The sequence below is a fragment of the Dromiciops gliroides genome, chromosome 1, assembly GCF_019393635.1.
Source record: "Dromiciops gliroides isolate mDroGli1 chromosome 1, mDroGli1.pri, whole genome shotgun sequence".
NCBI lineage: Eukaryota > Metazoa > Chordata > Mammalia > Microbiotheria > Microbiotheriidae > Dromiciops > Dromiciops gliroides.
Window position 1 is genome coordinate 94426102 of NC_057861.1, and position 23739 is coordinate 94449840.

At 37.5% G+C, this 23739-nt stretch overlaps 2 pseudogenes; both read right to left on the minus strand.

Moving 5' to 3' along the window:
• The window catches only part of LOC122746127, a 72454-nt pseudogene extending 64429 nt beyond the window's left edge, over positions 1 to 8025 (minus strand).
• A 2338-nt stretch (positions 8026 to 10363) lies between these two features.
• LOC122746138 lies at positions 10364 to 10996 on the minus strand (annotated as a pseudogene).
• Between the last annotated feature and the right edge of the window lie 12743 nt (positions 10997 to 23739).

Consider the following 23739-nt stretch of genomic DNA (forward strand, 5'->3'; position numbering starts at 1 on the left):
CCCCCACCCATGGAGAAGGCAAGCAATATGATAGTCATTATATATGTGAAGTCATGCAACACATTTCTACATTAGCTATGTTGTAAAAATGCACAAAAAATAAAATGAAAAATATTATGCTTCAATTTCTACTCGGAATTCATTGATTCTCTCTCTAGAGGTAGACAGAATTTTTCTCATGAGTCCCATAGAATTATCTTGAATTATTGTGTTGATCAGAGTAGTTAAGCTTTTCACATTAATTATTGTACTTTGTCATTGTAATTATTAATTATTGTAATTAATCATTGCAATATTGCAGTTACTCTGTACAATTTTCTCCTAGTTCTGCTCACTTCACTTTGCATCAGTTCATATGTCTTCCCAGGGTTTTCTGAAATCTTTATCATTTCTTATAGTACAACTGCAATGTGATCAGACAGTCCTCAACTGATGCTTTTTCAAGTTTGGTCTTTTCTCTCAAATAATGTCTGTTACTTATAGCTGTCATGGTAGACTTCTAAATGTATCAAATTAAGACTTTATTATTATTTAGTGAGAATTAAAAGAGGAGGGGCAGAGCCAAGATGGCGGAGGAAAGACATTAAGCTCACAGGGCTCCTGACACAATAACCCCCAAAATAGCAATAAAAAACCCTTGGGGAAGAGAACTAAAACTCTGGTTGGTAATTTATTTTATTTTATTTTTGATGAGGCAATTAAGGTTAAGTGACTTGCCCAGGGTCACACAGCTAGTAAGTGTTAAGTGTCTGAGGCTGGATTTGAACTCAGGTCCTCCTGACTCCAGGGCCGGGGCTCTATCCACTGCACCACCTAGCTGCCCTATAAAGTAGTCTCTCTTGCTTTCATTTTCTTTTTTTTCTTTTTTTTGGAATTTATTTTAAAATATCAATTAAAAAATTGAGATGCACTTATCATATCATTAAAGTGCTTTTTTTTTTTTTCAGGAAAGGTATGACACAATACCACTAAGAAAAGGAAAGATTCTTCAAGTTTGAATGTACGCAGGTACATAATTATTAGCAAATGTTAACTTTTGAAAATACTAGGTTTTATTCATTCCCCACTGGTAAATAACAAACTTAATAAGATGTCTAATTTTCTTTGTAGGTCACTATGTTACGCTTATCAGTTTAAAAATCTATACACAAGCAGACAGTTACACATATTAGATTTGATCTTACTGGAAATTTTTAACCATATACTAGTCTATACTCAAATCCAATAGAAAAATGCATTGTCTCCTTCTTAGTATACAAGTCACTGCATTTCTCTAGCAAAGTAATGCTGTCACAGCTAGTGCAAGCAGACTTAAGCCCATTTAACTACTGGGCTGCAAAAATACTTTGGTTCTTTGGAAATATTTCTTTTTTCTAAACCAACATTGGTCTCAATGAACAGTTTGGATAATATTCACAGCTGCAGTCTAATAGCTACATGACAAAAGACTTCACAAGAACCAAACTATGTAGCAATGAGCATGTTTTAGGGAAATCACTACATTCTGCATATCTGGCAAAAATATATATATATATTTTTAAAATGCTAGTCAAATAAACCTATAGTTTATACTGGCTACTAAATGTTCTTTTTTTTTTTACAAAATTATTTACTTGATTCTACCAGGGAAATACAAAAACATAAAGCTATAACTAATTGTTGTTTTTAGGCTATGACAGGACAGGTAATCCTCAAAGCCTCATAATAGCTCAACATTTATATAGCACTTACTCTGTACCAGGCACTGTGCTAAGAAATTTATAATTATTATGATCCTCAAAACAACCCTGGCAGGTAATTGCTATTATTATCCCCAATTAACAGAGGAGAAAATTGAGGCAAATAGAAGTTAAGTTATTTTCCCAGAGTCACATAGCTAGTAAGTGTCTGAGGCTTGATTTGAACCCAGGTCTTACTGACTCTAAGATGACCACTCTTATCTACTGTGCCACCTTGCTGCCCAAATAACATACATCCTGTTGCTTACACTCCACGGGATTTTTCATTTCAAATCATATTTTGGATCATTTTCCTTATCAACTTCTTCTTCCCCTTCTTCATCATCAGCATTTTCACCTTCTTCATCATAACTATTATCATCTTTAATAGTTTCTCCTGTGAAATACAATATTAATCTTAGTCTATAAATCATGTAAAAAGTGACCAATTTTGAAGCCCACAGAAAGGATCGCTTCCACAATATTATCCAGGTCTCCACTTCCAGGAAGTTCAGGAGGATAAAAGAAATTGAAGAAAGAATTATTGCAAACTGTTTCCAGGACAGTTCAAACTGTGCTACATCCCTTGTACTTGTTTCTTCTGGTTTTCAAACTGATTTTCCCCCTTTTTTCTAATCTACCTGATTCCCTGAACAACTCATAATTTCTGCTTCATCAAAGAATCATCTGACTCTGACCACATATGATGGGTCATCAATACCTCATTTAGAAATAATCATTGGATTCAAAGTAAAATTGCAACATAAAACTCATAGTTTGGCCAGCATCTTTCAAGTGCTGTAGAATAGGTTCATCATCTTCTTGAACCTTATCACTAAGAAAGTCAACATTTTTTAAGGCAGCCAGGAGGTGGAGCCAAGATGGCAGAGGAAAAGCAGTAACTTTCCAGACTGCTCCCCACAAACCCTCTAAATAGCTCCAAATAATGCACAAAACAATTCCTGGAGCAGCAGAACCCACAAAAGGATGGAGTGAGATCATTTTCCAACCAAAGACAGCTTAGAAGGTCGGCAGAAAAGGTCTGTTGTACCAGGGTGAGAGTAGAGCCCTGACCCAGGCCATACCAACACAGATCCAGGCCTAGGTCACACCATGCAGATCCAGCCCCAGGCAGGCCACACCAGAGGGAACCTCTGAATCAGCTACAGTGGTGGCCACTTCTAGAACTCAACCCATGGTTCAGTGACGGGGTTGAGAGGCTGACCAAGGAGAGATTGCAGGGCTCTTTGCTGGTGCTGAGGGAGAACTCTGTTGTGTTGCCTGAGATCGGAACTTGGAAGCAGTTTTGAATGATGCTCCAAGTGGGGGAGGGGCAGAGGCATGCCTGAGCTTGAAATCACAGTGAAACAGAAATCTGTTCCTCAGTTAAAGAGCAAGCAAATCTGTGGTTACTTACAGACCAGAGCACAGGCCAGGGAAGTGCAGAACGTGACTCTCTTTAAATCATACCACATAGGACCCCCTGAAGCTTGGGACAGTGTGCCCAGGAAGTAGTGCCCCACTTTAAGAAGGAGTTAAAAGTCAAGAAATAGGCTAGCAAAATGAGCAGACAGAAAAAGATGCTAATCCTAGAAAGCTTCTTTGGTGACAGGGAAGATCAAAATACACCTTCAGCAGAAGATAACAAAGTCAAAGCTCCCACATCCAAAGTTTCCAAGAAAAATATGAATTGGTCTCAGGCCAAAGAAATGCTCAAAAAGGACTTTAAATATAAGGTAAGAGAAGCAGAGGAAAAAATGGAAAGAAAAATGAGAGTGATGTAGGAAAGTCATAAAAAAAAGTCAACAGCTTGAAAAGCCAAATGAAAAAGGAGATATAAAAGCTTTATGAAGAAAATCCTTGCTTAAGAATTAGGATTGAGGGAGCAGCTAGGTGGCACAGTGGATGAAGCACCAGCCCTAGATCCAGGAAGACCTGAGTTCAAATCTGACCTCAGACACTTGACACTTACTAGCTGTGTGACCCTAGGCAAGTCACTTGACCCCCATTGCCCTGCAAAAAAAAAAAAGAATTAGGATTGAGCAAATAGAACCTAATGACTTTGTGAGAAATCAAAACACAATAAAGCAAATCCAAATGAATGAAAAAATAGAGGGCAATGTGAAATGTCTCCTTCGGAAAACAGCTGACCTGGAAAATAGATCCAGGAGAGATAATTTGGAAATTCTTGAACTACCAGAAATCCATGATCAAAAAAAGAGCTTAGACATCAACTTCCAAGAAGTTGTGAGGGAACACTACCCTGATATTCTAGAAGCAGAAGGTAAAATGAGAATTGAAAGAATCCACTGATCACCTCCTGAAAGAGATCCCAAAATGAAAACTCCCAGGAATGTTATAGCCAAATTCCAGAGTTCCCAGGTCAAGGAGAAAATATTTCAAGCAGCCAAAAAGAAACAGTTCAAGTACTATGGAGCCATAGTCAGGATAACACAAGATCTAGCAGCTTATACATTAAAGGATTGGAGGGCATGGAATATGATATTCTGGAGGGCAAAGGAACTAGGATTACAACCCAGAATCACCTACCCAGAAAAAAACTGAATATAATCTTTCAGGGGAAAAAAGGGAATTCAAAGAAAGGGAGGACTTTCAGGCATTCATGATGAAAATACCTGAACTGAATAGAAAATTGACTTTCAAATAAAAGACCCTAAAGAAGCATAAAAAGGCAAAGAGAAAAAAGAAATCAGGAATATTAAAAGGTTAAACTGTTTATATTCCTACATGTGAAGATGATACTTCTAACTTATAAGAACTTTCTCATTATTAGTGCAGCTGAATGGAGTATAGTTCGACAGAGAGCACAGATGTGAGTTGAATATGAAGGGATGATATTTTAAAGCATTTATTTTTTATTATTTTTTTCTGTGGTTGGGGGGGTTGGGATTGGGTGGCTTGCCTAGGATCATGTAACTGGTGTGCGTTGGGTGTCTAAGTCCAGATTTGGGCGAGTCCTCCTTGGTCCAGGACTGGTGCTTTGTCCACTGTGCCACCTAACTGCCTCATGTTGATATCTTTAAAAAAATAAAATTAAGTGGGGAGAGGAATGTACTTGGAAAAAGGGAAAGGTAGAAAGGGGTAAAGTATTTCACATAAAAGAAGCAAGACAAAGTGTATGGAGGGAAGGGAAAGATGGGGAAGGTGCAGGGGAATGAGTGAGCTCTAGTCTCATCAGATTTAACTCAAAGGGGGCAACTAGGTGGCACAGTGGATAGAGCACCAGCCCTGGATTCAGGAGGACCTGAGTTCAAATCTGGCCTCAGACACTTAACATTTACTAGCTGTGTGACCCTAGGCAAGTTACTTAACCCCAATTGCCTCACACACACACAAAAAAAAGATTTAGCTCAAAGAGAGAATAACACACACTCAAGTTGGTATAGTAATGCATCTTGCCCTGTGGGAAAGTGGGAGGGGAAGGAGAGAAGGGGGAGGGGTGAAGGAAGGGAGGGCAGATTGAGGGAAGGGACAATAAGAAGCAAAACACTTTGGGGGAGGGATAGGGTGAAAGATGATAGAAAATAGAGTAAATATCAAAGGGAGGGAATAGAATGGAGGGTAATACAGTTAGCAAAAAATTGAAGTCAGTTTGTCTGATAGGCCTCAGTTCTCAAACACATAAAGAACTGAGTTAAATTTGTTAAAATGGGAGCCATTCCCCATTTGATAGATGATCAAAAGACATGAAGTTTTCAGATGAAATAATCATAGCCACCTATAGCAATATGAAAAAAATGCTCTAACTCATTATTGACTGGAGAGGTTCAGGTCAGAACAATTCTGGATACTACCTCATACCTATTGGATTGGATAATAGGACAGCAGAGGAAAATGACAAGTGTTGTGGGGGATATGGGGGAAATGACACATTAATACACTCTTGGTAAGGTTTTAAACTGATTCAAACATTCTGTAGAGCAATTTAGAACTATGGCCAAGGGGCTATAAAACCATGCATACTCTTTGACCTAGCAATACCACTACTAGGTTGGTATCCTAGAATAGACTAAAAAAGAAGTTGAATTCAAAATTGGGATGATGCCCATCGCATGGAGAAGGGCTGAACCAATTGTGGGATGAGATTAGGATGGAACACTATTGTGTTGTAAGAAATGATGAGCAGGATGCTATCAGAATGACTTATGAAAAATGTAATCCATCTACAAAAAAAGAACTGATGGTAGCTGAATACAGTTTGAAGTATATTTTTGTTCTTCTTTCTATAGTATTTTTGTGTGTTTTTCTTTCACAACTTGACTAATGTGGAAATGTTTTGCATGACTGCACATGTATAACCTATATTGAATTGCTTAAGTTCTTAAGAGGGAGTGGGGAAGGAGGGAGGAAGAGAATATGGAAGACAAAGTTTTAAAAATCAATGTGAGGGGTCAGTCAGGTAGTATAGTGGATAAAGCATCAGCCCTGGATTCAGGAGGACCTGAGTTCAAATACAGCCTCAGACACTTGACACTTACTAGTTGTGTGACCCTGGGCAAGTCACTTAATCCTCATTGCCCTGCCAAAAAAAATCAGTGTGAAAATTTCTTAATACATATAGCTTTAGGAAAATTCTAAATTAATTAATTAAAAAGATAAAAGACTTTTTTTAAAGTCAGCCAGTATTCAGGAATTCTTTTAGAATTTTCTTTTTCTTCATTCTTTTCTCTTCTTCAAGCTTGCTCTTCTCTTTCATTTCTCCTGAAGTTATTATCTGATTCACATTCACATTCTTCCTTTGTAGGTTCATAAATTTCATTGATGACTTCACTTCTCTTATCAAAAAGTGGCCAGCAAAGAACAACATTCTTTCAAGAGCATGAACTTGCTCATAGAACTTGACTTCTATCTGTGCACATTTCACCTGAAGATTTTTGAAAGCATTCCCATGTAGCTCAACTACGTTAGGCCAGTTTTCCATGTATCTAGTTCATGTCCCCACTAAGCCATTCAACATTTCTTACTGAGCTGTAAACATTTGAGGTTTCTGAATAATCCCAATAGTCACTCAATGAGCTTTGCTGCTTGAATCACCACCAGTTTCTTTTTCCACTTCTTCACTATATTCCAAATCTTGTTAGTCAAGTTCAGTTAATTTGTTGTTCAATGTCTGCTATTTTTAGGACCTCTGAACATTTTAGATCTCTGGCTACTTTGAGGACCAGGCAGCCCAAGTTGTGCTGTCTGTGACTTTGGGTGGCTACAGCCACTAAAGCACCTGGGATGGCAGTCACTGGAAGAGGAAGGGCAGAAGGATGAAACACCTTTAGCAAATAGAGCTAGAAAAGCTATTTAAGGAAAATATTAGTGAGAACTGTGCAAATCTATTAAAACTAGAGAACAAAGTAAAAACAGAATCTACAGGTCATCATATGAAGGAAATTTCAAAATTAAAACTGCCAGAGTTTTCATAACCAAAATCCAGCATTTGAGGTCAAAAGAAAATAATATGACGGCCAGAGAGAGTTCAAATAACAAGAAAAGACAGTCAAAATTGCAGAATGCTTGTTGGGCAACTATTTTTTTTAATTTAGTTTGTTTGTTTTTGCTTTTGTGGGGCAATGAGGGTTAAGTGACTTGCCCATGGTCACAGAGCTAGTGTCAAGTGTCTGAGGCCAGATCCAAACCCCAGTACTCCTGAATTCAGGGCCAGTGCTTTATCCACTATGCCACCTAGCTGCCCATATGGGCACCTATTATTATAAAAGAAAGAAAATCTTGGAATATAATATTCTAAAAGGCAAAAAAATAAAAAAGCAAAGGCTTACAACAAAGAATAACTCATATTACAAAACTAACCATAATCCCACGGGGGAGAAATGGAATTTTAATGGAATAGATGACTTCCAAGTGATCCTGATTAAAAAACAAAAAACAAACAAACAACAAAAACCGAGAGCTGAACAGAAACTTTGAAATGCAAACCAGGAGTCAAGAGAAACCTAGAAAAGTAAATATACTTGAGCAATTAAAAATATCTAAACAATAATAAAATGTTTATTGTATAATAGAGGAGCAAAAGAAAAGTGAACTTTCATGTCTTTAAGGGTCAAAAATGGGCTTCAATAAAATAGTGGACTTGAGATGATTTTGTTCTGTCTTGATATTCTTAAGAGATGAAAGAAAAGGTGGTAGGGAATGAACACGCTAGAGAATAAATGAGAATGATGGAGATAAAGCATACTATTTTTTTCAATAAGAAGATATAAATATAGAGCATAGGGGAAATAGGCATCACATGAACCTCACTCTTATCTGAACAAAGGAGGGCTAAATACATACACATGCAGAATTTGGTAGAGAAATTAATTAAAATCAGTAGGAAAACAGGCAGGCACTGGGAGATGGGAAAAAAGGTATTTAAGAGGGAATTTAGAGATAAAACAAACTTCAGTCTTGTAGACTAGATAATAAACAGGAAGATTAAAAGGAGGAAAAGGACTAAAAACCAGTGACTGGGATCTGGGCAAAAGGAAGAGAGAACAGCAAATATAATGGAAGGAGATAGCTTTAATTATAAAGCACTAGTGTTGATTACATTCTTTTTCTTTTATTTCCTCCTTCTACCCTATAAAGACAGGAGAAGGAAATAAATGAGGTAAGGTAAAGAGGTTACGATGGCAGAAAACATACAGGTAACTATCATAACCATTAAAGCAAATGAAATTAAGTCAACCATAAAGGAGAAGATAGCAGAATGAATTTCAAAGAAGAATCTAGCAATGAGATTTACAAGAAATATACTTGAAACAAAGATTAGCAAAGAGATAAAATGAAGGGCTAGAGCATTACTTATTAAGTTTAAGACAAACTTAAAGAAGTTTGGGTAATAATCATAACCTCAGATAAGGCAACAGTAATCACAGACATATTAAAAGAGATAAACATTTTTCTTAAAGGCATAACAGACAGTTAAACCATATCAATACTGTGTGTGTGTTTGTACCAATAGAATAGAATTAAAGTACTTAAATGAAAGTTAATAAAATTACAGAAAGAAATAGATGCAAAACTACAATCTTGGGATATTTCGATGTGTTTATTTCAGATACAGATGAAACTAACCAGCTGATATTCAAGAAAAACGTTAAGGATCTTTCTTTAATGTAGTAAATAGTATTAATCTATAACCAAAAGCTAGCATCATACATAAAGGGAAAACACAAAACCTTTCTAATATCAAGGTTAAAGCAGGGCTATCACTTATCACATCTCTTATTTGATATTGTGCTAGAAATATCAGCTACAGATCATGAGAGGACTCAGTTAGATTCCTCTTTCCATATTTATCAAGCTTTTAATGACCACTCTTTGAGTCTAGTAATTCTACCAGTTTTACATCTCCTAACTATATTATCGTCAAGTCCATCTCCTAGTCAATAAGAATAACATGAGAGAATTTATTATCCAAAGTGTTGCTTAAATCTGGAGAACTATTATCCTTTGATTAATCAGTTTAACAACCTTCTCATAAAAAGAAATGAAGTTGAGAGGCAGCTGAGTGGCACAGTGAATAGAGCACCAGCCCTGGATTCAGGAGGACCTGAGTTCAAATCTGGCCTCAGACACTTAACAGTTACTAGCTGTGTGACCCTGGGCAAGTCACTTAACCCCACTGCCTCACCAAAACAAAAACAAAAACAAAAAAGAAATGAAGTTGGCTTGGAACTATCTGTTATTGATGAAGCCTTGCTGATTTTTTGTGCATGATAATCACCTATTTTTCTGGATATGCACTAATTATCTCTTTAATAATACATTCTAGAAATGGATAAATATGTAAATGAGCATAACCTCTGAAAGTCATACACTGATAGAAATGGGAACAAATTCCTTTAAAATACTCTAAGGTGAGAAAAGATATTGGTCTCAGGGCTGTCTGACTTCCATTACAGATGATTAGTCTTCAATTGCTCAAGTTTTCACAGTCCCAAAGCTCCTATGCCACTGTTTTTCTACCCTATATTCCACTGAAACAATGTCTGTTTTCTCTCTCAATATGTATTATTTTTTCTGCCATGTTGCTGCTATGTACCTTTTAGTGTCCATGCACTGAAGCTCGTTTGCATAATTTCAGTGATGCTTCTTCTGCTTCAGAGAAGTGTCTCTCAATTCTTCAAACTTTCAAACGCTCAAGTTTTCTGAGTGACTTCCTGGGCTACATGCCTCAGGACTAGTCAACACTTTTTCTTCTATCATTGATTTACCTCACAAATCTATCTAGCTAGTGCACAAAAAGTATGCACAGACAGCTGTGACATCTTTATTCTTTTTGTTGTTGCCATTTCAATCATGTTCAACTCTTCATTACTTCATCTAGGGTTTTCTTGGCAAAAATACTTAGAGTGGTTTGCCATTTCTTTCTTCAGATCATTTTTTAAACTAGGTAAAGATTTTATTCTTTTTTCAAACTTTAATTCCAGACTTGTTCAGCATAATTAAGCCACAAAGAATGAATTGTGTATAAGCAATAAATGAAAAGAATTGTAATATCCAGTGAGCTTTTAAGATTAGTGATCTAATTCTCTAGATCCATAAACAAAAACAAAAAAGAAAGAAAAATGAAAAAGAAAAATCTCAGTCACATGACATAAAATAGTAGCACTATATATAACTTTCAAGTTTTAACTTTCAGATTGATACTCAATTATTCCATTTGCTTCCTTTTTAGAAGCCTCATCAAAATTCCCAATGAGATATGGTTCTTCTTCTTCATCTTTGTCTTCATCATCATCATCACCACCACCACGACCACCACCACCATCATCATCATTCCCCCCCACTGCAGTGGCAAGTGCTTCTTTTTCATATACAGATTGTTTGGGCAGAGCCTCTACAAGTCTTCTTAAACTAGTCAGACTGTCAGCTCCAATCCGGTTTAAGATGCTGGAAGCAATTTTGTTAGCTGCTTTGTCTCAGAATGACCTGTAATAGTGAAAGTGTTTGCTGCTAAAGATGTCTGAACTTTAGAATTGTTAAAGTGAATCACTTCTGCATGATTGGTAAACATACTCACATCTTTGATACAAGAAATATTATTTATTCCTAGTTTCTTAAAGGAAAACTGAAGTTTCTTATCATCTGCTATAGCTGTTCTATGACCCCCCTCCCTTCTTCTTTCTCTGAGCAGTTACTTTCCCACCAATGCACACTTGTGCCTAAAGCTTGGCAAGTTTCAATTGGTTCATAATCATTTCCTTTATCTGTGGTTCTAGATCTCCTCTCACCACACCCTGGGTCATGGGGTGGGAGAACATGGTCCGATGATGCAGGCAGGGCCTCACCCTACTCAATGGCTTGATCACTCAGCCTGTCCTATCATCTTATACATGAGGAAACTGAGGCAAACAGGGTTAAGTGACTTGCCCAAGGTGACACAGTTTGTAAGTGCCTGAGTCCAGATTTGAACTAAGGAAGAAGAGTTTTCCTGACTCCAGCAGCAGCACTCTATCCACTGTGCCACATCACTACCCATCCCCCTTTTCTCCCTTTACCCATCTCAAGGAAGGTCTTCAGTCCTTAGTCTCAGCTGAGTTAGAGTGACTGAATTCCATTCACCTTTTTCTAACCTCAGAACTCAATCACTGTGAATCACAGGCCATGTATATTACACTGACATTCTAATAAGCCTTTAAAAGGCAATATAAACAAGAAGGATAAGAGAGCTAGAGCTGACAATCTTTGCCAACATTCCATCATAATAAATCTCACTCCTCCCCTATAATTTAAACATTTGAACTTGACCATTCCCTGAAGCACTTCCTGCATTCTCCTTCATCTTTCAAAGATTACTGAAAGTGGCTTAGCAATCACATCTATTCATCCCCTCAGTACCCTAGAATACAGGTGCCTCTTCCCTTTCCTTCACTTCTCTGGGCCTTACTTTCTTTATCTGTAAAATGAGGGGTTTAGTCTAGATGATCACTAATGTTCTTTGCAGTTCTGAATCTTATGAAAGTACTGATTCCTTTTTCCTATGTCCTTTTCCTCCCATCCGCTGTTCCCCAGAACTGATTAGATAACTGAATTCAAAGGATACTCATTAATGGATAAATTTGAGCTGGAAGGAATAGAGTGCTCCATGGATCTGTCCTTTGCCATGTGATATCTATCATTTTTGTCAATAACTTAGATGAAAGCACAGATGGTGTGCTTGTCAAATTTGCCAATGACGCAAAGCTGAGTAGAATAGTTGACATGTTCAGGATCCAAAAATATCTTAATAGACTAGAATTATGAGCTGAATCCAATGAGAAGGGTTTATAGAAAACATGAATCCCTGCTCTTGGAGGTCAAAGAATCAAGTGTACAAGTTCAGGATAAGGGAGACATAGGATCATAGATTTAGACATGGAAGAGACTTTAAAGGTCACCCAGTTGAATGTCTTTCTTTTACAAGTGAATAAATTGGTGACAGACTAAATGATTTACTGACGATAACATAGGTAGAAAGTGGTAGAGAGGAGATTTAATCCCAAGTTTTATGACTACAGAATCTGCACACTTTTTACTTGTTTGTGTGAAAAGAATATGAGTATTTTAGTGGACTATAAACTCAATATGATTTAACATTATGACATGAGAACCAAAAAGACTAATGTGATTCCATGGTGCTTTAATCATCAATAACCAATTAACAACTTACTATATGCCAGGCACTGTGTGAAGCATTGTGGATACAAAAAGAAGCATAAAAAGTACCTGCCCTCAAAGAGCTTACAATCTTATAGGAACAAAGTATCAAGTACCAAGGAATGATGATCTCAACATAGGTTCTGTCATACTCAGACATCCAAAGTACTCTGTTCATTTGAGGAAAGACAATCTCACATCTCCAACTACCTAATCTTAAATTTGACATGACTAAAATTAAAGTCATCCCTTCTTCCTAACTTCCTTATGATTATTAAGGGCATCACTATCCTCCCAATAAGCAGGACTGACATTTTGGTGTCATCCTTGACATCTCACACTCTTTCACTTCTCCATATACAATCAGTTGCCAAGTCCTGTTGATTTTAACTTAGTAACAGTTTGCATTCATATCTCTCCTCCTCTGACATTGCCACCACCCTGGTATAGCCTCTCCCCACTCTATGACATCTTCTACTTAGCTATCAAAATTATCTTTCTAAAGCAAAAATGTAATTATATCACCCCTTTATTAAATCAACTTGCCTTTCTTCTTGTTGCTTCCAGGATTAATAAAGAAAATCATGTTTGGCTTTTAAAGCTCCCCATAACTTGACCCCTTCCTACTTTTCCAGTCTTCTTACTCCTTACGCCTCCTTCCTCTCATGATATACTTTGTGATTGTAGGGGCCAAATTTAATATGGGGAGAGTTAATTGGGTGGCTTGCCATAATATTGGGGTTCAGAAAATAATGAAGGACCTCTAGGTCCAAAGTTTCCTTCCTTCCAAACTGCCTTTTTTAGTTATTTCTCCCAGGCCAATAAGAAAGGAGATTAACAGCCTCCTTTCCACAAACAAATCAGGTTTTATTAACAGGAATAAAATATATAACAAAGGTGAAATTAATAAAGCCAAGGACAAGGGAATAGGGGAAGAGAAAAATGGAAAAGCTCCCTGGCTCTAGCAAAGATTGACACAATCCCCAAACTTGCTTCCAGCTCAGCTAATTGAAGATCTGGCTTTGTTTCTATTAACTCACCACCTGGGGTCCATAGTTGCTATAGGAGTCAGCTGTGCAGCTCCTCTCCAGTCCACTCTTGGGAGCTCACCAACCAGAAAGGAAAGACTCCCAGCCTCAGCGTTCTCTTTTCTACCTTTTATCTCCCTCCCCGAAAAGGGGGAGGCTGGATGGCTGGAGAGTGGTCCCCCTGCTGACATCAGCAGTATATGTCACTCAGGGCAGGCCAGGTGTGGCCTGTATCTAATCATCCCAAATAAGTACTTAGTTGGTTTCTCAAACAATACTAAATCAGGTGGGACCCCTGGGCATCTGCCAAATTCCATTATTTTATCACATTATCCAGTATCCCTAGGCTCCTTACTTTACCTTGAACAAGATACTCCATTCCCTGATTTATGGTATTTTCACTTACAGTGCCCCATGCCTAAAATTCTCTAATTTCTTGTCTCTGACTCCTGGCTTCCCTGGCTTCCTTCAAGTCTTACTTAAAATCTTACCTACTGTAAAAAATCTTTTCTGATTCTTCTTTATTGCTAATATCTTCTCTCTGTTGATCATTTCCAATTGATCCTGCATGTTTTATAGGGAGTTATTTGCATGTTGCTTCCCCCATTAGAATATAAACGTCTTGAGAGCAGGATCTGGCTTTTACCTTTCTTTGTGTACCCAGAGCATCACATAATATCCAAGCATTTAGTAGGCACTTAATAAATGCTTTGATTACTTAAATTCACATTTAAAGAGGAACATCAACAAATAAGCATTTGCCCAGAGAAAGGTAAATCAGCATGGCAAAGAAACTAGAGTTTAAACATCCAACTGTCAACTGAAAAGTTGGGGTTTTTAGCCAAGCAAAAAGAAGAATTGGGAGGGGGAGGGGAGAGACACATGAATGCTGTCTTCTAGAATTTCAAAACAATCTTCTGGAAATCAGTCTCATTTTGTTTCATCCAAGAGGACAAACAGGAGCAATGCATGCTTATCATAGAGTAGCAAACTCCAGTTCGATATAAAGAATTTAACTTTCTACTTGTTACTCATCCTCAAGCAATATGAGGCTATCTGAAGCATGTTCATCATTGTTGGAGGGAATGGTTCCTCTATATCCCACTACATTTTATGTCCCTCATCATCATTTTAGGGACCCCATTAATACAAATTACAACACAGCCCTTGATATGCTATGTGACAGCCATGTTGGGGTCTCAAACCTTCTAACACCAGTCTATATATACTTGAGAAGAACAGAAAATAAACCCTAATATATTATCCTACTTCTTTCTCCAACCTCCAAATCCCTAGATAATAAAATTGGCAAATAAAAAGATAATTCTCTGTTTAAAGTGTCTCATGACTCAGTAATGAGACATTTCACATTCACATTTCACTCTAAGCCATTCTGCCAATACTAAATTGGTTTTTGTTAACATTTCTACTTGTTTCTATTTTTCAAAATAAGTTTTCATTATTCTCCTTTACTTCATACTTTTCTGGGAGCTTTCTCTTTCAATGCCCCTTCTTCTGGTGCCAAATACCACAGTTCTAAGTTCTGACATTTTCACAAAAGAAACATAAAAAAGTATATTTTTAACTTTATATTTATTCTGAATTATACAGACATCAAAAAATTTTCATATACAAAGTAGAAAAGACAAGGAGAATTTGATATGAAAATATGAATCTGTTACATATAGCTTTCTCTTTTTAAAAAAATTATAAAATAAGTTCAACATGATGCTTTCAAAGCTGTCCTGCTTGTCTGTTTTCTTCAGAACTTCCTTCTGTTCTCTTCTGTGCTTTTAAAAAAATGCTTCAATGACCTAATTTTCTTTCTTTTTTGTCAGTCCTATTCCTAGCTCCACTTTCTGTCCCAAATCCTCCCTAATTAGCAAATAAAAAAGAATAGTCAAACAAAGCAAATCTACACAATTTTTATATTTTTTAAAAATGTATGTTTCTTTATTTGACCTCACAGTGCAAGTTAAAGCAAAGACCTGGGTTAGGAGATACATAGGAAATTGGTATAAACATGAGCTTTATTTTTATGCAAAACAAAAAGCACAGAGCATGCACACGCTATATGGCAATATAGACAGACAGAGGCTCATCCTTACAGATGCAAGAAACTCATCCAGCCTGAGAAGGAAGGAAGAAAATATTCTCAAAGACAAGGTTTAAGCAATGAAGCTATATACCCTAAAAATGAACTTGCTGGATGGAGAACAAGTAATCAAGGCCAGATATGGGAAGGGACATTCCTAATCAAACAGAAAGGTGGTAGAAAAGCTCTCAGGGCCACTTCTGCATATCAAACTTGAGTTAAGCTTGGATACAGGGAGTTTCTTTATTGGGTCCAGAAATTGGGAAAGAGTTTGAATTGTCTAGAAGCTAAGTGATGCAGTGAATAGAGTACTGGGTCTGGAGTCAGGAAGACATCTTTCTGAGTTTAAATCTGGCCTAAGACACTTACTAGCCCCATGACCCTGGGCAAGTCACTTAATCATGTTAGCCTCTGTTTCCTCATCTGTAAAATGATCTGAAGAAGGAAATGACAGACCACTCTAGTATCTTTGACAATAAAACTGCAAAAATATAGTCACAAAAATTCAGATACAACTGAAAAAAATGACAATTTGGGTTGTTTGCCTGAAGCAACAGAAAAGGTGTTACTCATAGACTTCTGTAGTTGACCAGGAGGTTTTTATTTGTTTGTTTGTTTTTTAATAATCAGAAGATGAGAGCATTAAATGCTTGACACAGGGATTAACAGAGGTTAGACTAGGTAAGAAGTACAACCTGGTCTCTATCTCTTCCTGTATTCTTTATGGGAACATAGGATGTTCATGGAGGGCTAGTTCCTCTGGTGTGAGGACTAATCAAAATTTTTTCATTGCTGCTCATCCATCTTTGGTGCCCACCTGATTCACTTAACTTTCGTCTTAGCAAAAGGAATAAACCAGGTTGGTGGTAACTGACAGGCCTCAAATCCATGAGTGAGTTAAGGGCTGTCTACCCCCAAACAAGTGAAGATTTCCCTCCAGGGAATGGATGGATAAGAACAGTTTGTTCCAACAGCCATGAAGGCGGCTGAAGCAGGCTCTGTGGAACACTTAGAGCTTGGCTACACATCAAAGACACCAAGGTCATCCACTGCATTCTGGGCCATCACCAGTTGTCCTGACTTTTGTCTTGCCACTGGATTTTGATTACTTAGGAAGAGAGAACAAAGCTGAAGACTTTGTACAACTATACCTCACTTAAATCCATTTCATATGCAAGTCAAAACTTTATTCCATGATGTCATTGGTCCTTTACAAAAAATGAAGGACAAACAACAATATGTTTTAAGGGCATTAGGCCCACTTAGCCAAAGTGAGTCCATTATGTAATCTTATCATTATAACTCTAACATCAAACAATATAAAAATTATCACATGTCTAATTCTATAACTTGAGCATCACTCTTTCATCATGAAGTGTATTATCATCAATCCTCTGGAGTTGTCATTAGTCGTTGCATTGATAAGAGTTTTTAAATCTTTCAAAGTTTTTTTTTTCCTTTAGGTAACATGGTTTACTCTTGTCCCCATCTCTCAAGGTAAGAACTGTTACATTTTAACCCTTCATTCCCACAGTTCTTTAGTACCCTAAAGGGGTTAGGGAGTCTCTTTCCTATACCATAAGCTCAAGGCCACACTGGCTGTGCTGCCAATGTTTTTAGAGGTCCAGTGACTAGCACCCCCAGTTCCAATCAAATACTTATCATTCTTTTGGGATTGTCTTGGATTATTGTATTGTTGAGAAAAGTTAAGTCATTCACAGTTCCTCATCAAACAATATTGCTATCTCTGTGTACAGTGTTCTCTTGGTTCTGCTCAATTCCCAATACATCATTTCATGCATGTCTTTCCAAGCTTTTTTGAAGCCATCCTGTTTGTCATTTCTTACTGCCCAGTAATATTCCATTAGTATCATATACCACAGTTTGTTTAGCCTTTCCCCTATTGATGGGCATTCCTTTGCTTTCCAATTTTAGCCACCACAAAAAGAGCTACTATAAATATTTTTATACAAATAGGTATTTTTCTCTTTTGGGGGGATATTTTTGGGATATAAACCAAGTAGTGGTATTGCTGGATCAAAGGGTATGCACAATTCTACAGCCCTTTGGGCATAGTTCCAAATTGTCCTCCAGAATGGTTAAATCTTTTCACAACTCCACCAACAGTCAATTAGCATCCATTTTCCCACAATACCTCCAACAACCAATATTTTCTGTTCTTGTTATATTTGCCATTCTAATAGCTGTAAGGTAATATCTTAGAGTTGTTTTAATTTGCATTTCTCTGATCAATAATGATCTAGAAGGGGCAGCTAGATGGCATAGTAGTTAAAGCACCGGCCCTGGATTCAGGAGTACCTGAGTTTAAATCCGACCTCAGAAACTTGACACTTACTAGCTGTGTGACCCTGGGCAAGTCATTTAACCCCCATTGCCTGCAAAAAAACCCAAAAACAAAAAAAAATAATGATCTAGAGCATTTTTTCATGTGATTATTGATAACTGATTTCTTTGTCTGAAAATTGCCTGTTCAAATCCTTTGACCATTTGTCAATTGGGAAATGACTTGTACTTTTAAAAATTTGATGCAGTTCTTTATATATTTGAGAAATTAGGCCTTTATCAGAGATACTTGTTTCAAAAATTCTTTCCCATATATCTACTTGCCTTGTAATCTTGGTTACATTAGTTTTGTTTTTGCAAAAGCTTTTTAATTTTAAATAATAGAAATTATCTATTTTACATTTAATTTTATTCTCTATATCTTCTTTGGTCCTAAATTCTTCCCTTGTCCATAAATCTGACAGATAGACAATTCCATACTCCTTTAATTTTCTTATGGTATCATCCTTTATTTGTGAATCATGAACCCATTTTGACCTTATTTTAGTATACAGTGTGAGATGTTGGTCTATACCTAATTTCTGCCATACTGATATTTGAATTGTTTCTGCTTGATTGCAATATTTTCTCCTTGAGATGGAAGTTCTGAAGTTTGGCTATAATATTTCTGTGGGTATTCATGTTAGGATCTCCTTCAGGAGGTTATTGGTAAATTCTTTTGTGATAAAATAATGGTATTTGGCAGATTCCCGGGGGCCCTACCTGAAGATTAATTTAGAATTGATTGAATTGGGTGAGACTGAGATATTGACTAAAAACCTACTTAAGATTGATTAAATCAAAACCTCACCTGACTGGCCTTGAGTGGGGTATTGTTCTCAGAGGCTGTGGACTACAACATCAACAGGAGACCACCCTCAATCAGTCATCTTAAAGGACCTCCCCTTTCAGGGAGGGAGACAAGAAGTAAGAAGGTGAGGGTGGCTTGCTGGATTGGCCCTTTTTCATTTGGGATCCTGCTTGTAGTGACAGAACTTCACGCGTTCTTTTTGGAAGTGTAGGCTGCTAGGGAAAGACAAGGTTTTCTCTCTGGCTATCCTAAGATAGATCTAAGATAGGGTTTTACATTCTATAAGAGATCTGTTCTCATCCTCTCTCTCTTCACTAACATAATACACTTTAATAAATACTTAAAAGTCTAAACTCTTGCCAAATTTATCAGTAATCTTAGCTCTTTCCACTATGCTACCATGTGAGTTCACTTTGGAAAATATAATTCATAGTACATCTGTGAGGGCATTTTGTGGCTAAGAAACAAATTCTTCCTGCCCCAGCCCTAGTGCTTTGTTGAAAGAAAATAGTGTGACAGACTGACTTTGAAACATGACGTTAATAAGAGTAAAGAATGTAGTACGTGGCTTCATCAGAAATCACTAGAGGGGAGTGATAACTCTTCAGAAGAACTAGAGCCTGCTGAGATTAACGGCGACAGATCAGACAAACCAGAAGAACAACATAATGAATAAGGAGGCCTTCACATGACAAAGCAACTGGGCTGTTAGGATCTATCTATTTTTTTTTTATTCATTGCTCAAATACTAGAATTTCACTTTGGTCTGAGGACCAAAGAAGAAAACAAGGAGCCCCTTCTCCCTCTTATTCTGAGGCATGCATCAACTTCAGGGACAGGGGAAGTCCTCACCACCTCAATTCAATATGATGAGTATTTGCTTGGCTTTGTTATTCACTATTTCATATGACCTGTGCTAAGTCACTTCCCCTCTTAGAAATCTGTTTCCTTTTTTGGTAAAATGAGTGCCTCCGTATTGCTTCCAGGATAAAGTACATATAAAACCCTGTGTTTTGATGTTCAACTTCACAACCTGGCCTTAACCTATCTTTCCAATTTCAATGTAGCTTATTATAATTTTATTATAGTCCTTCCCTTATCACATTTTCTAGACCAGCTAACATGGCCTTCTTGTTCTTCATCACACATAGTACTCCATCTCCTATCTCCATGTGTTTTCACTGACTGAAGCCCATGTCTTGAATGTTTTCCATGCTCATCTCTACCTCATAGAATCTTTTATTTCCTTCAGGACTCAGTTCATATACCACCTTTTACACAAATCCTTTCCTTACCTCTCCCATAAGTGCTAGTTCCCTTCCTCCCTAAATTACCCCCCCAAAATGCATTTATTTAGCATGTGTTTGTATATGTATTTACTGTCTTTGTCAATAGAATATAAATTCCATGACAGCAGTTTCGTTTTTTTCTTTGTGTCCCCAGTACCTAACACAGTACCTCACATATAGTAGGTAATTAATAAAAACATAGTGATTGAGAGATTTATTGGATTGATTAGACTGGTCCCCAAAATCCCTTCCAATTCTAAATTCTATGACCTTTAGAAACTATCATATTGATGCAAACCTAGGATCAAAATAAAGACTGTCCACCTAAAATAAGATCTCTTTGAAAGGATGAACATAGCTATACACTAAAAAATATCATTGATTACAGGATATAGTCAGGTTCTATAACAGCTAGATTTGGGGGTGGGGGAAGCATATATGAGTATTGACTATGGGGAAGCCTACTGCAGAAAATAGATAAGATGCAAAAGATTCATTGGAATCCATGAATAAGTAAAAAAAGAAAAAACAAAGGGCATTCAAATGGCCTGGTAGAAGCTGCACTTTACCCTCTCCAAATCCCAATGTAAACAAACTGGGAAAGTTGGGTTCAAAACTACTAAACAAACACTTCTTTTCATCACATCTGTACTGGGAAAACAACTCACAGCAATAGGCATGTTAGCAAAGTCCACATCTCATGATCTTCCCAACCTATCCCCAATCCTTCATGGTGTAAAGAATTAATTGTTATTTGAGGTTTCTATGACCCCATCTTTTGGCTAGAATTAAAAAACAAAACCTCAGCATGCACTGGCCTGGGGCTCCGCAAACCGCACGGTGCTCCACCCACTGGTTGTAGCCATTGCCATGGCATTGGCACCTCATGTCATCACCACTCGCCGAAGCCTACATGAGCCTGGCAAAATTATAATGATTGGAATACTAGTGAGGGCAGTCATGTGACTGTCAGAGCAGCCAGCCAATTGGTTGGGGGCTGCTGGGGTTTGATGGGATGGGGGAGGAGAATCTGCCATTCTAGCTGGAAGCTGGAAGGTGATCGGAGCGGGGCTGTGTATTCTCAGCTGATTCCTGGGCAGTGGTATTTTTTCAGGTTGTATAATTTCCCTTTCCCCATTTTATTTCCTTTCCCTTGATCCTACTGATCCTGTTTGTGTTTTTTTTTTTAAGTTCATTCTTGTTAAAATAAATCCTGTTCTGTTTTGAGGGAGGCTGCCAGTCTCCTTCCTTGCCCCAATATTGCAGCGAGCTGCTTAGCTAACACTCCCCAATTAAAAATTGGTCCCCACAATGGTATAGTTTTAGTCAAACAACTTCAAAGTGAGTTGGCTAAAGGTTCTCATCCTTCTCGAAGAAACACACTATCAAGTAAATTTTCTTCTTCTAGGAAACCAGTGTCAGACCAGTGATAAAACTGAGGCCCAAAAAGATGAAGTGACTAGTCCCAAGTCACACAGGAGGTTACTGGCTACTCACAGAGACAAGACCAAAACCCATATCTCTTAACTCCCAATCTTTCTTGAAGGATAGATAAGATTTGTGCAATAATAAAAAACAATACCTAAAGAGTTATAGGTCATGACACTTTACAATTGCTAAGTGTTCTGTATAGCTTGGTAGATTAATACAGAGATGAACAATCATCCCAGGTTACCGTGTAAATAAAGATATGGAGGTTGGACTATATCAAATGAAACCTTCCCTAGATGATCAAAGTAAGAACTGATATAAGTAGAACCTGGACAGGGGAATGTCTAGGGTCTGGAATGTTGACCTTATAATTTGAAACATTAGCATCCAATAACATTTGAAAATATTAGTCAGCATCTGGTCCCAACCCCTCAATTGACAAAAGGGGACACAGAAGTCCAGAAATTAAATTAAATTACTGACCAAAAGTGATAGAACAAGCTAGAAGCACAGGTGGGACTAGAACCTGCAGGGCAGGGAGTTGGGGGGAAATCTGAACATTTTAGGGAACTATGGAAACCCTGAAGACCTAAAGAAAGGAATAAAAAAATGGGGAAAGGTCCTGAAAAAGAAGAAAGTGATGGTGAGGATGTGTGAGGTGGGGCAGGGAAAGAACCTCCACCTCCTTCATAGTGGTCATAAGATTACAGAAATTTAAGATTTGGAGCCAGTTTGGAGATCACCTAGTCAAACTTTGTCCCTCTCCACCCCCTCCCCAAATTACATATAGAATAACAAAAATGCAAAGAGGTTAAATTATTTGCCTCAGGTCACACAGATAGTAAGTATTATACAACAGTACTAGGTCCCCTGAGTCCTGTCTTCTTCCACTAAGCAGGTACTTACGACAAATGCTAAAGCCCCACCTTGAGAGGTTGAGAAAAGTGAACTAAAAGAGAATTTACTGGTTTGTCATTTAAACTAGTACCACAAGAGGGCAGTACAGCACAACTGCTCCAAGAGAATTATTTGATTTCATATCATAAATCAACAAATATTTGATGAATAGCTATTATGAAGAGAATACAAAGGTAAATAAGATGTGGTCCTTACTGTCAAAGTGCTTACTATCTAGTTGGGGAAATATGACACATACATGAATTCAGCAAACAGGAACTTGAACCCAGTGACACTTCAGACACCTTCCAACAATACCAACTGGACTCTACGAACAACCAAAAATTAAAGTAGTATGATATGATGGCCTTGTGAAGTACCCCTAAGTCTTTCCCAGATGCATTATTGTGATGTGAAGGGACCCTGGGTTCTCAAAGTCTATCAGTGTAACTCAAACTTTGGCAGTTTGGAAACTTTTCAAATATAAGACCATGGATGGACTCTATGGGAGTTGTCTGAAAGATAACCTAGTTGGGTTTTTTGTTTGTTTTGTGTTGTGTTGTGTTGTTTTCTTTTTTCTTTTTTTTTTTTTTTGCAGGCGATGAGGGTTAAGTGACTTGCCCAGGCTCACACAGCTAGTAAGTGTCAAGTGTCTGAGGTCAGGTTTGAACCCAGGTCCTCCTGAATTCAGGGCTAGTGTTTTATCCACTGCACCACCTAGCTGCCCCTGTTGTGTTGTTTTCTTACAAAATAGGACCATTTATCCAAATTAATAGAAAAATAGAAATCAAAGGAAGTATACATATGAAAATATATGTGCTAGACAATATAGAGTTAAGGAGTTCTGCCATTGGTAGTGAGGCAACTAAGGTCAACCAATGGAGTTCCAGATCTCACTCAAGGGGAAGTTCCCTGAAGCCTCTAATGTTGCAACTCAAGTATAAGGATAGTATCACTGTTTTCTGTGGAATCCTTCTCATAGTCTTTCTCCCTTTGTGACCCTGAAGGTTAGAATTCTATGCAATTTTTCTCTTAAAGCTGGAAGCCTGAAGAGCCCAAAGAACCTGAATAGACAAAATATCTCCTCTCTCCCACTCTCACCAACTCTGTCCTGCACCTCATGTTCAGGGCATTTCTCACTACCAATGAGGAAGTGCTTTGTCACTCAGGTTACATTCCTTCCCTGGCTGAAAATCTTTGAAGTCCCTTGCAAGGATCAGCTAAGCCAAGTCTAAAAACTTGTAACTTTACAGCATAAACACAAACCAACACTTTGAAAGAACAAGGGTGATTTTTTTCAGGAGTATCAGGAAACCAACCTTCAGTACTGTTGAAAATGAAATAAAACAAATGTATATTAAGAGTACCTAAAATAGACATGACACTATATAAAGAGTACCACCTGGAAAGATACTACAGTGATAACATCTAACTGCATATTAATATAACACATACAATGTACATTTTGAAAATG